Source organism: Eutrigla gurnardus (genome assembly GCF_963514095.1).
Source record: "Eutrigla gurnardus genome assembly, chromosome: 2".
Lineage (NCBI taxonomy): Eukaryota > Metazoa > Chordata > Actinopteri > Perciformes > Triglidae > Eutrigla > Eutrigla gurnardus.
In genome coordinates, this window is record NC_139916.1 from 21,827,477 (window position 1) to 21,839,720 (window position 12,244).

Below are 12,244 nucleotides of genomic sequence, written 5' to 3' on the forward strand. Positions count from 1 at the left end.
TGCTTTAAAAGTATACATTTTGTTCTGTTTCTTTGCTGGGGCAAGTACGGCGACGCAGTTAATTTCCATACTGATCACGCGCTGTTATTTTTTCAAATCAGCTGCACGTTATAAGCGAAACACATGGCTACTAACTCAGCGTCTGTGTCCCTCGCAGTGGATCAGCTGGAGCGGAATATATCAGATGCTATATCTACGGCTCTCTCCTTGGAAGACATTTATGTAAAGACAAACTTTCTCAAGAGCTTATGTACAGCATACGGATGGATTCTTTAGCTGCTGAAAGCGAGCAAACGGACATACAGTAGTTACGTCGGAGATGACTGCATCCACCAAAAAGCCGCAGACGAAAAGAAAGTCCACCCGGACCTCTTATTTCATCGGAGCCAACGAAGTCTGCAGGAATACTTTTCAGTTTCTTATGGGGTGAGTTTCCGTTAACATCCAAGTTATCTACTTTGCTTAGCTAGCTAAGCTAGCTCAGTACTGTTTTTAAATTATATGCACATCGAAACTAAGCTGTAATGGGAGGTTTTGGCTTGTAATGTGGGCATCTGATTTAACAGTAAGGTGCCAAGGGGCCTGTTGGCATTGCTTGAATTGACTGTGATGCTAATAGTTTAGCAACTAGCCTACCTGAGGACACTAGGCTGGTTGCTAAATCATTAGCACTAGCTACTTAGACAGTGCCTGCAGGCTAACAGATACCAGATATCACTGAGTGACATCTGTAGGGGGGAGGGCTTATCTGAATGGGATGCAAATGAGCACCCTTGTGTTTCCTTGTTCACCAGATGAGGGGAGGTGAGGTGAGATTTGCAAATCTACACTTTTGTGTATAACTCAACATGCCCCAAAGGCCGACTTGTTCCTGGTTTTGCCGTGGCTGGTCACATATGTGTAAACAAAATGTACAATAGGAAAATAAAGTGCACACAGTCCTCTTGTAAACAAAATAAATAGTAAACCTAAACATTTGGACACATGGATAGGCCTTAAACTTGTTCCTCACTTCATGTGTTTTTAGGTTTTTGTTGAAACAGAGAATTTGATCAAGGTGTTCTGGGGTGAGTGCACTCCTCTGTGCGGTGATAATGTCCCCCGCAGTTGAGGAAACTCTCTCAGAGGAGACACTTGTTCCAGGGATGCACTGCAGAGTCGCTCTTCGGCGCCACCTACCGGAGTGAAAGTTGTACTGCATTCACAACGCGTCTAAACATGAATCTATTTTTTTAATCGATCTTTGGAGTTGAAAAATCGATATTGTATTGGGCGGCAAAGTATGGCGATATATTGCCGTATTGATATTTTGACCCACCCCGACATAGGATCAACATCACTATGACTATCAAAATAAAGCATTCAAAGTAGGGATGCACGATAATTATCGGACCGATAATTATCGGCCCGATAATAGGAATTATGACGTCAACCCGATAAATCCGATACAATTATTAATACCTCCGATAATCCGACGATAGGGTGTTTGTGTTAAAACAGTACTACGGGTGGATTGGGATGAGGGACGTTAGTTTTTTTTCTAGGCGCCTCCCGTTTAGCATGTGATGTGGTTACTGTGGTATCACAGGTTTCGGAGGAGGGAGTTAATCCACAAATCGAGCGCTCCCTTCTCATGCCTGGCTGTGACGTAGAGGCTGCGAGCGAGTGGAGGAGGAAGACTAGTAAACAAACACGCATGACGTCTGTACTGTGGGACTACTTCAAAGTTTCTGAGGAAACTGAATCGCTTGCCATTTGTAACAAATGCAATGCAGAAGTTCCAAGAGGAGGGAAAAAGGCATCGAGCTTTAATACATCCAACCTTAAAAGTCACCTCGCACATCACCATCGCTACGACGGTGTGTTAAAAGCGTATGAAGACGCCGGCGCCGCTAAAGAAGCAGCGAGCCCGTAGCTTAGCGTTTTGATGCACGGGTGAAGTAGCGGTCCTTGTACCTCGGGTCCATTATAGTTGAGAGATAATACAGTGGCTTTTCCTCGATGTCACCAAAACGCGTTTCCACTGCTTTTAACGGGGTTTCCTTTGATGTTTTCACTCCGTGGTCTGTTGGTAACGTTTGTTTTAGCAGTCGCGTCAGCGCTTGAATGGAGGGGATCACATCCGCAGTAGTGGCTGTTGCTTTGCTGATATTTCTGCCTATTACCGTAGTTTACATTTCTGTGTGGATCAGGACCAACAGTTTAATGTAGCAGCACTTGTGTGTGCATATCCCATGCTGCTTAGGGAAAGTTGTCATTGACTGACTGACTCACTTACATATTTATTTGAAAAAAATAAATATTGTCATTTTATTGAAGAGTCAAAACTGTTCTTGGCTTTCTTTTGTTCATAGTAATAATTATCATGTCACTGTGATACATCTGGTTAGGTGTTTGGTAAAAGGCAAAGCTTTGCTTAATCTACCTAAGCTTAGTCATTAGTGTTTTTGACCTGAATTTGATCTGAATATACATTCAAAAACGAATAACAATATTATCGGTTATCGGTATCGGTATCGGTCCCGAGGAGCAGAAAGTTATCGATATCGGTATCGGCTTCAAAAAATCAATATCGTGCATCCCTAATTCAAAGACAATAAATAAATAAACAGTTTTCTTCTTCCAATTTGCAGCAGGAGGAATGCAAACAGCAGCAACAAAAACAATTCTCTGGGCAAATAACATGGTTGGCATCATACCATTAAAAATTCAACATCAGAGATGGTCCATCCACTTTAAAGTGTTTGAGGACCATTGATGTAAACACAGTTTCTAACTATTCTCATGCCACTGGAGTCCTTCACTCTGTCCTATTTTAATGTCCACAGATAGCTACATTAAAGAAGACTGGTGATATAGTGTCAACAAATCTAATGAAAAGACCTAAACTAACAAAATTACCATTTAAAAAAGTGAAATCAAGGTAAAATGGACACTTTTATTTTTTAGCAAAAGATACTCAAGCAAGAGAAATGTGCAGGTCTGAGCTGCACATTTTGTTAGGGTGAGCAATTTCAGACCCTGTTTATCAGGATATGAGCCAGCAGTTCTGGGAGGTTTGGAAATCCAAAATAAGCAGTCCAGGGACTTGGTTTAGAGCTCTGCTTTTTAACATCAGTATACACAGAAGAAACGGCAATAATACAAGAACAAATTAAGCTTGCTGAAAAGAGGGGTCCCCAGCACACAGACAAAGAGCCAAATGAACCAAACAGTAGCTTAAATACTTCAGGTTGAAAACTACATTGCTAATAGAAAGGGTAAAATTCCACAGACGATACAAGCTATTAAGAATGTTGGTAACATCAGTATTTCCACTGGGACACTAAGATGTTCAATAACTGTAAGATCATATTCAGGCTGGAGTTAACTCAACTAGGGCTGCTAAGGAACAAAATACAAAAAAAACCCCATTGCTTCCTCCCTCATCCCAAGGTCCCACTTGGTACAGTCCACATTGCTAACACCTGGTGAAGGGGCATTCGTCTGTGCATGGTGATGAGAGCGCCGCTCCTCAACCAGGAAGTAGACCTCAGAGTAAAAAATTGACTTTCTCACTACTTGTCCTTGACCTCGAGGGAAAATGTCACATGAATCCCAATTAGTATGTGACTGTATGAAAATAATTGTTACAACTATTCAAGGTACAGACTGATCTCATTCAAGTGGCGTATGTATGACACGCCAACTCGTATGCCATTATGGTGTGTTATCACTACGCACAATCGCGTGTTTATCAATGCCGAACCCTAACCCTAACCCTAAAGGGCGTTTACATACACGCGGATGTGATGGGTCGTTTCGCTAGAGGGCGCTGACAAACACGCGGATGTGATGGGTCGTTTCGCTCAGAACGTACACATACACGCGGATAGCTCGAATTGCGTAGAGATAACACGCCACAGGAAGTGGCGTGTATATTTACGAAAAGTCATGATGCCACCAAGGCCGTAGCTACCATTGAGGACACCGAGGTCATGTCCTCGGCATTTTTTTTTCACTGATTTCACTTTCCAATTTTTAAAAGTTGACTTTTTTTTCCTTCCATAACCAAGGGAAAATAAGTATAGCGGTACAGCTTTTGCAGCTGTTATAGAGCGTGGTCGCAGGTATTATTACAATGTTTCCATTTCATTGTCTTCGCGACAAGTCTATTTTTTTCTCACGAGATATTGTTTTTAACATTCATTTTTTTATGCCGACCGGGGGCGAGCGCGCACGCACCAGATCAGGCACCGATAAAAAACTAAAAAGGAGCCGGTTAGAAATGAAGATAGGAAAAGCACAAAGAATGTCCAGGAGACCCGTCCTCACGAACGAGGGAGGATCAGATCAGATGGTGGCACAGGTTTAGCGATGAGGAAATCGTCACTGTCAGCTGCACATTCTGTCAGCAGGTCCGCTCCATGCAGACACTTTACAATTGATTGGTGCGACTGTTTGATGTGATTTAAAATAAAAGATTCTTCTGTGAATTTCGGGTTCGTTGTGGTGGTATGTCTTCTTGATGCTCAGCCAGGTACACAGGACAATCAAACGGAGAAACGGAGACGTACTTTTCAGTGTTTACTTTCTTAACTAGCCGGCTTCATCACCATGACAGCGACCAAACAATCACAACTACTAGGCTACTGAACCAATCACAGGCCAGGGGAACAGGGTCTATGACACACACGAAGGAACATGAATAGGCCGATACAAAATATCTAACAACTAATTTACATCTGTCAACAATTAATTAAATTTACTATACCCAAACATATCCCAACTTAACACTATTTCATTGGTTTGTGGTTGGGAATTATTGAAACAGGGTGATAAGCAACTGCAGAGCAGTGCAGGGATGTAAAGCCAAGGGGGCCACTCCCCCCACCGCCCCCCCCCCCCCCTTCCCAATCCACTCTCTCTCTCTACACACACACACACCTACACACACACACACACACACACACACACACACACACACACACACACACACACACACACACACACACACACACACACACAGTAGTATAGGCCAGGCCAGCCATATACAGATGTTAAGGAATTTCAAGACATGAATTTTCATTCCAGTTAATTAATGATAATCAAGTTAAAACCTTCTCTCTCACACAGTTTAATATAAAACCTCATGTTCATCCACTTAACGTCAGAATTACATGACTGTTTATACAACCAGATGTTCAGCATCACTTGATGTTCCACCTCTTCCTTTTCAATCAACGACAAAATGAACGTTGAAGTTCAACATGTTAGTTATTACTGAAAATAAAAGTGTAATTAGCCACACTGATCTGTTTTATTCGTGCTTATTTCTTTCTTTTTGACCTTGGGGTGGGTCAGGGGGGCAGTTCAGGCCAGGAGGACTTTTGTTTTGAGGGTTGAGTTGGGATTGACCTCGGTATTTGAAAAATCCTGGCTACGGCCTTGGATGCCACATTGCAAGGTAAGTCATATTGTTTGTTTTCATAGGCGGATGAATGATGTCGCTTTACATGTTTGCAGAGGACTTGTGGGACAGCATTATCTGCTTTACCTTTCCTAATGGATGGTCCAGTGTGCTAAAGGAGATAAGAAAGGAAGCGCTGAAGCACCTTTCCAGAGGATTTCAGCTCCTATCATTGCTGCCACTTCAATACTTAGAGGTCATTTTCCTCTGTCATGAACCTTCCTAAGCAATAAAAGGCCTTTCGATCGCAGCCAATGATTAGAAATAAAAGCAAACAATAAAAAAACAAAGCAAATACTTGAATAAAAGCACCAAATGCAGCCAATGTACTGATGGACCAGTGAGAAACTCAGTGGCTCTCCCTCACAATTGGCTGCTCTAGTTGAGTTTACTTCAGCAGGACAGCGCATGTGTGGTCATGGTAATGAAGCAACACCTGTCCCAGTGCAACAGAGTGGCTCATTAATGTGATTTGAAGGGTTTTTGAGCAACAATGGAGCTCTATGGCACAGAGGAAGAAGGCTTTGAAAACACAAATTACTGATACGTAGGATACAGTCATTGTTGCTTCTTTCCAATGGGATTTGTTGAGCATGAAAACAATATCACCAGTTATCCTTTAAAAACAGCAGGCATGTGTGTAAGCACCAGTGGTGTAGCGGTAGTTGATGAGGTGGGTGTAGGTAGATGGGTAGGTTACAGGAAGGAAGTGGGTATACTCTCCTATATATTCTAATGGATTTCTGGCTGATAGGTGGGTATACCTGCGTCCACTACACCACTGGTATGCACGTCATTTGTATGGATCCTACATGGATGAATGTAGCTGTGGAAGAAGAAAGAAAATGAAGGTGTTCTTGACTCCTTTCCAGCCCCCTTGGCTGCGGACCCACAGCGGCAGCTCAATGATTAAAGACCCGGCCTGCTGTTAACTCCTCCCCGATCTCTGCATTTCACCTGCTGCAGGCCAAAGCTATCACCTCTTATACGCCGCCTACTCCCCAGAGGATAATCTGACTTCCTGCCTTTCTGTCAATGTCACTTAAATGGCTCTCGTCCTATTCATCGGACTCCCTTCCTCCCACGTAGGACTCCATGAGTACAGCGTTCACCCACAGCCTCTCCCCCTCTGCCTGCCTTCACTCGCATCATCTCCTGAAAAAGACCCTGTTGTGTTTATTCATGTTCTGCAGGAGGAACGTGCTCTTCGGGTATTTCTTCCGCTGGATCCATCTCATTGGAGCAGGACGTCAACGGAAGTATGTAGGGGGCAAATAAAAACAGAATTGGCTGGGATAAGCAACATTAGTTGCTAATTTTATTCTGATTCATGCATATCCTCCTCCATTAGAGGGCATCTGTCAATAAATTGGATTAGACACAAGGTGAAATCACATGATTCATGAAAGCTCTGCTTCTAATTAGGCAGTTAATTGAGCTTGCCTCTATTGGATTATAGGACACGACATTGCTTCCATTTAGTTAACCCAGGCTGGCTGTTAACGTAGTAATGCAGTTCAATAATGATGAACCTTAGTCGAGACACTAGGGGATCTGTTTGTGCTCCTATCTGAAGTGTATTTAGTCTTAAAAGCAGCAGAATGGTGTGTGGGGGAAAAACAGCTCTTACATTAATAAAAACTCCTAATAGGGATTGATTTTTTTCATCCAGTTGTAACTTACACATGATTCTGCTGTGCTCTTCAGAATTATGTTACAGATCCCGTAAAGAATAAGATGTTACTGTCAGAGAGGCTTTTGGGTCCGAAAATATAGGCTACGCACATGCACATACAATGCAAATGCGATGCCTGTAGTTAACATCCCACCACATCACATGGAAGCAAAGATGCGACTCCAGCACATTGTTCAGCCAAATTGCCCGAGTGCTCCTCTAAAAATAGGGCACACAGCTGAGAGCTCTGGGGGATGTGGCACGGCAGGAAAAAAAGAAAAGGGGCTTTCACTGAAGAGTGGGAGAAAGGAGAGATTCTTCTAAAGCGGCAGAAGAGGGATGATGTAAACAGTAGGGTATATGCAGTGAGACAATATTTCAGAGATGTTGGGAGAGAAATAAAACTGTCAACAAAGCGGTTCTAAAAACCCCTACTTGGCCTTCATATAAGGCTGAATTGAAACCGGCAGAGGCGTCCCGCTGAGCGGCCTGCGGGTTGCAGGTCCAACGCAATTTGAGTTTTTCAATTTCCTGCCAAAAATGAGATTCTACAAAGCCACAGGAGAGCAGCAGCACAGAGCGGCGATGATCTTTTTCTCTCTCAGTGTGAATCAAAGGAATGCTTAATGGCAACTTCAACAGCCGAGCTCGGCTCCTCGTTGCAGCTAATTTGATAATCACTGTTGATTTCTGACTCCTTCAGAGAGGTGTAAAGCATCCCGGGAGGCGATACGTCCTATAAACCATAAATGAGCAATAGCTTTACTCATGAAGTACCACAAACAAGCGCAAGCTAAAATGATATCGGTAAACTAAAGATGAAGGCAGATCGTAGCATCAGCCAACTCAGATCTCTGGTGAAGACATGCTTTGGTAACTAATGTACTCCAAATCTCTTTTAGATTAAACATCCAGATCTTACTGGACCAGCAGACTCTCAGGCCTAATGCCACAAAAAAGTCAAGAGTTCAACCATTATTGTTTCATTTTATTTTTTATGCTATTGATCTAAGCAGATAAATGTTTTGCTATGAGCTAAAACCAGTTCAAGTATTACTAGCATTTTAGCATAGTATCGTAGGATAGTGTAGCAAAGGCAGTTTTTTCTTGTCACTGTCGCTGTAATGCTTGCCCCTGGGTGATGTTGGGACTTTGAAATTGTATTGACTCTGGAAATTGTGAGCGTATTCTAGTCCTGCTCAATGTGTTAAGTGTCCTGAGATGACTTCTATAGTGATACGACACTATAAATAAAAATGAATTGAATTGAAATTGAATTGAATTCATTTACACTGAACATAACATTGAACAAACTAAATAAATAAAATAAAAGTCAACCACGCAGAGCGACAGCCAGCTCGTCAGGAGCAATTGGGGTGAGGTGTCTTGCTCCCACTCTACCTCCTGAGCTAAACCCCCCATGGGTTACCACTATGTAATAAGTATAAATGAGCACTGCAGCCAATCAGAATCAAGTAGCCACACCATAGTATAACAGCACATAGCATAAAATTGTGTATCATAGGAAGATACATTTTGTTTGTGTGAGAGTACTGAATTTTGGTCTTTCATATTGTGGTATTATTGTTGGGTTGTTTTGCCATTTCTTCCAACTTCCAGTGTTTGTGGTTTGTTCTTGTTATATCCAATATATCAACGAAACATGGAGAACCAAAAAAATAATAATTAATAGTATATTCCGTCTACAGATCATTCTGAGCTCCTACATGTGACAGTGTGCTCCTCTCGTTTCTATCATGTAAACCTGTCAACTCTCCCAGCTGCTCATTTCCAGCCCCTCAGCCACTTTGTTGTTACACCTTCTTCACTGTTAGCGTTAGCTGCACACTCGTGTTTGTTCTCCCTTTGTTGTTTGGACAAGCTTTCCTTTCTTGTCTGTTCTTGTTTTCAGTGATTTATTCACAGACGGAGCTCACTTGTAAAATTGACTTTAATCTCAGGGGAATTGCTTTGTGGAGAAAAAGGACAAATAAACAAGAGCGTCTCCATAATACAACAATGTGACACAGAACAGATTCTGGTTTCTGATTCCCTTCTGTTAGTTAAGATGGTGATAATGAAATTAACGAAAGCTTCCTAAGGCAGAACAACAATTTATGCATGCCATGATATTTTCCCACTTGTCATATTGTATAACCGTTTGGGGCCAAGCCAACCAAACAACAATGAAACCAATAAAATCATTATACAAACAGCCACTTAAAATAATGGATCAGAAACCTGTTAGATGGCATCATTGCCAAATCCTTAAGAAACATAATTTACTGGGTTTTGACAGCTTTGTAAGCTTTTCATTTTTAAACGTATTTTCAAGTGTGTGAACAACCTTGCTCCAGAAATACTCAGCCAACTGGTAAACAAATAGAACAGTAGCATCAGAACTAGGAGTGCAACAAGTGGAAATTGTATAACAGCGTTATTCGGACAATCATCCTTCACAGTGTTGGGCACCAAACTGTGGAATACATTACCAATTATTATCAAAACATTGACAGAGCTTAAGGTTTTGAACACGAGTAAAACAATGGTTGAAACTGAAAAACACCTGTGAACATTGACCCTCAAACACAGGGCAAGTGCACACACGACCGCACACACACATTACTTGTTGTCCTTGTTTTTGTCATTATGTCTGTTGTATTTGATGTTCTGTATTTTAACGTGTGCGTTTGCTTGTGTAACTTTTAGTAAAGGCCTAACCAGAGACAGGGGTTGCAAATTAGTCTCGACTAGAAACCTGTATGCATGGCATCTATTTTATATGAAACAATGTACAATGTATTTGTCCCTACTCAATAAACTTCTAATCCATATGTTGAACGTCAAACACGTGAACACGTGAGTACATTTTTCCCACCCCTGATAAGTATTGTATGTATTAAATCCACTTACACCAAATCTTCTCAAATATTGTGGGAATTGTTTTTACATCTTCTCGGAGCATGAATTTCCCTTTATTGGATCAACCTCCTGCTCTTGCCGTCAGTGTGGGATTACGTTGTTCTTGGCTGGTTCCCATCTCCTGGGCTGTAAAGTGGTGCAGATACAGAGGAATGACCAGGAGGCAGCACTACATTCAGCATCCCGGCTGCACATTTCACAGCTAGAGGGGAAAATGAGATATGTTGCAGAGATTCCCGGCATCCTCTGGGGAGTTTGTGTGGTGAGCGCTGTGCAAGATAAAAGAAGAGCTCAGATGTGCATCTCTGGCCAGGTTTTTTTTTTTTCCCAGCTTGCTTAAGTCGAGCCACACTTCCTATCGTTATTGAGAGAGACTATCTTCTAAAAACATTAGTTGACTCACATCGGCTCCTTTTTGCTTTAACCTCTTTGCAGAGAAGTGTCATTTTTCGGTCACTTATTTTAGGCACATTATTGTGCATTCACAGACTAACCTGTCAGTGTTGGCATGTGTTCAGGATAGCAGCTGTGAAAATGTTTCATGAAAACATCTAGTGATGCTAAAGAACACGGATGCATTCATGGGATTATTTGTTTTAAACAACATTAAATTACATTTAGAGACAAAGCCAACAAGAGAATAGGGATTTGAGATTCTTGGTGTTGGATGAAAGCTCAGACAACAATGTGTCAAGATACTCAAGGACTCTTCCCTCCCTCTCCTGGAAGATTACTCACACAAATGGGCCTCACTCTCCCCTCGCTCTCCATCTATATACACACCTCGAACGCACCTCCGTGTGGGCAATGAGCCAAAGCTGTGAGTCACTCCACACAGTCCTCTGACTTCCCAAGATGCTGTTCTGCTTCCTCTCGTCTGCCTCCGAGGTATCTTCGGGGGAGGCGTTGGCATCAGCACGGCTAATTGAGCGGAGGATGTATTGTCAGAGAGCGCCAACGGCAAACCTCCATGTAACAGAGCCACTAATATACCCCGTTCAGCCTGCAGGAGGCGAGGAAACAGAGAGCTCCAGGTGTCACGGCTGTCAAACAACAACAAAACGACACAAGTGAACAATTGTAAAGTGATTTGAGAAAAAAAACAGCAACTAATTCCTGCTTAGAGGAAAGAATGTGTAGTATAATTGAAGGTGCAAGATACGATATTCTCAACATGGCAACACGGAGCCCCGAGCTCCAGCTAATGGGGCTAACAGTGCAAACGATGGTGAAAGTGCTGGTAGAGGTAACGGTTAATGGTGTTGGTGCCTAAGGGAGAAACCAGAGGTCGGCTGTAACAGCCGTATGTAGCAGCTCATAATGTAATGGTGTACATGTAATAAAAAGGCATGATGTCATAATCAGCACATAATGTAATAAAACTATGAGCGCATAATGTAATAACAATTTTGTGCATAAACTTATTACCAAAGGGGGACTCGAGGACATTTTCATCAATCATTTTCAAATTGATGAAGCCTCTTGTGAGACTAGTGGATATCCAGTGACCCAGACAATTCAAAACCTTTAGAGAGATGATTCTGAATTTAATATACTGGTGTGAAATAATTTGTACATGCATTATGATTCCAGTTACTTTAATATGCTGTTTAATTCATCTCAAAACCTGCACACAGAAGAGCCTCCACGAGGGAGTATTTCTGCTCCGTGAGCACGAGGCTGTTCGATCGACCCTCCCTACAGCTGCTCAACACTCACTCACCCGTCAAGTTGACTTTTGACACTTTGAAGGCAGAGATGAAGACAGTAGCTGATGTCTCCGCTGCTTTGATTGATCCCAAATGCATACAGACTGGCAGAGCCACATGGAAGAACCTCAACGTTTTTCTCACATTTTGTGCTGTTTATTCCATGATGAGCTTTTATCAGATTTAATTTATTGCATTATAAGATGGTTCTCTGTATGAAAGTGAATGCTCTGGATATCACATGTATTACCTTTAATACACAAAGTGGATGTGAGGTCTCACTATGATCAAAAGGATCACACCAGCCATGACCCCAAATCAGCCAAAGGTGTGGACTGCTTCCTCGCCCCCTACTTCCAGCGTTCTTGCTCGGACCACCCATCTTCGAGCCTCCATTGTGATCTAAACGACCTATAAATCTGTCCACAGACAGTACTCAAAACCACTTCTGTGGTGGTTCCTGTTAGTCGGGATCACCAGGACCACATA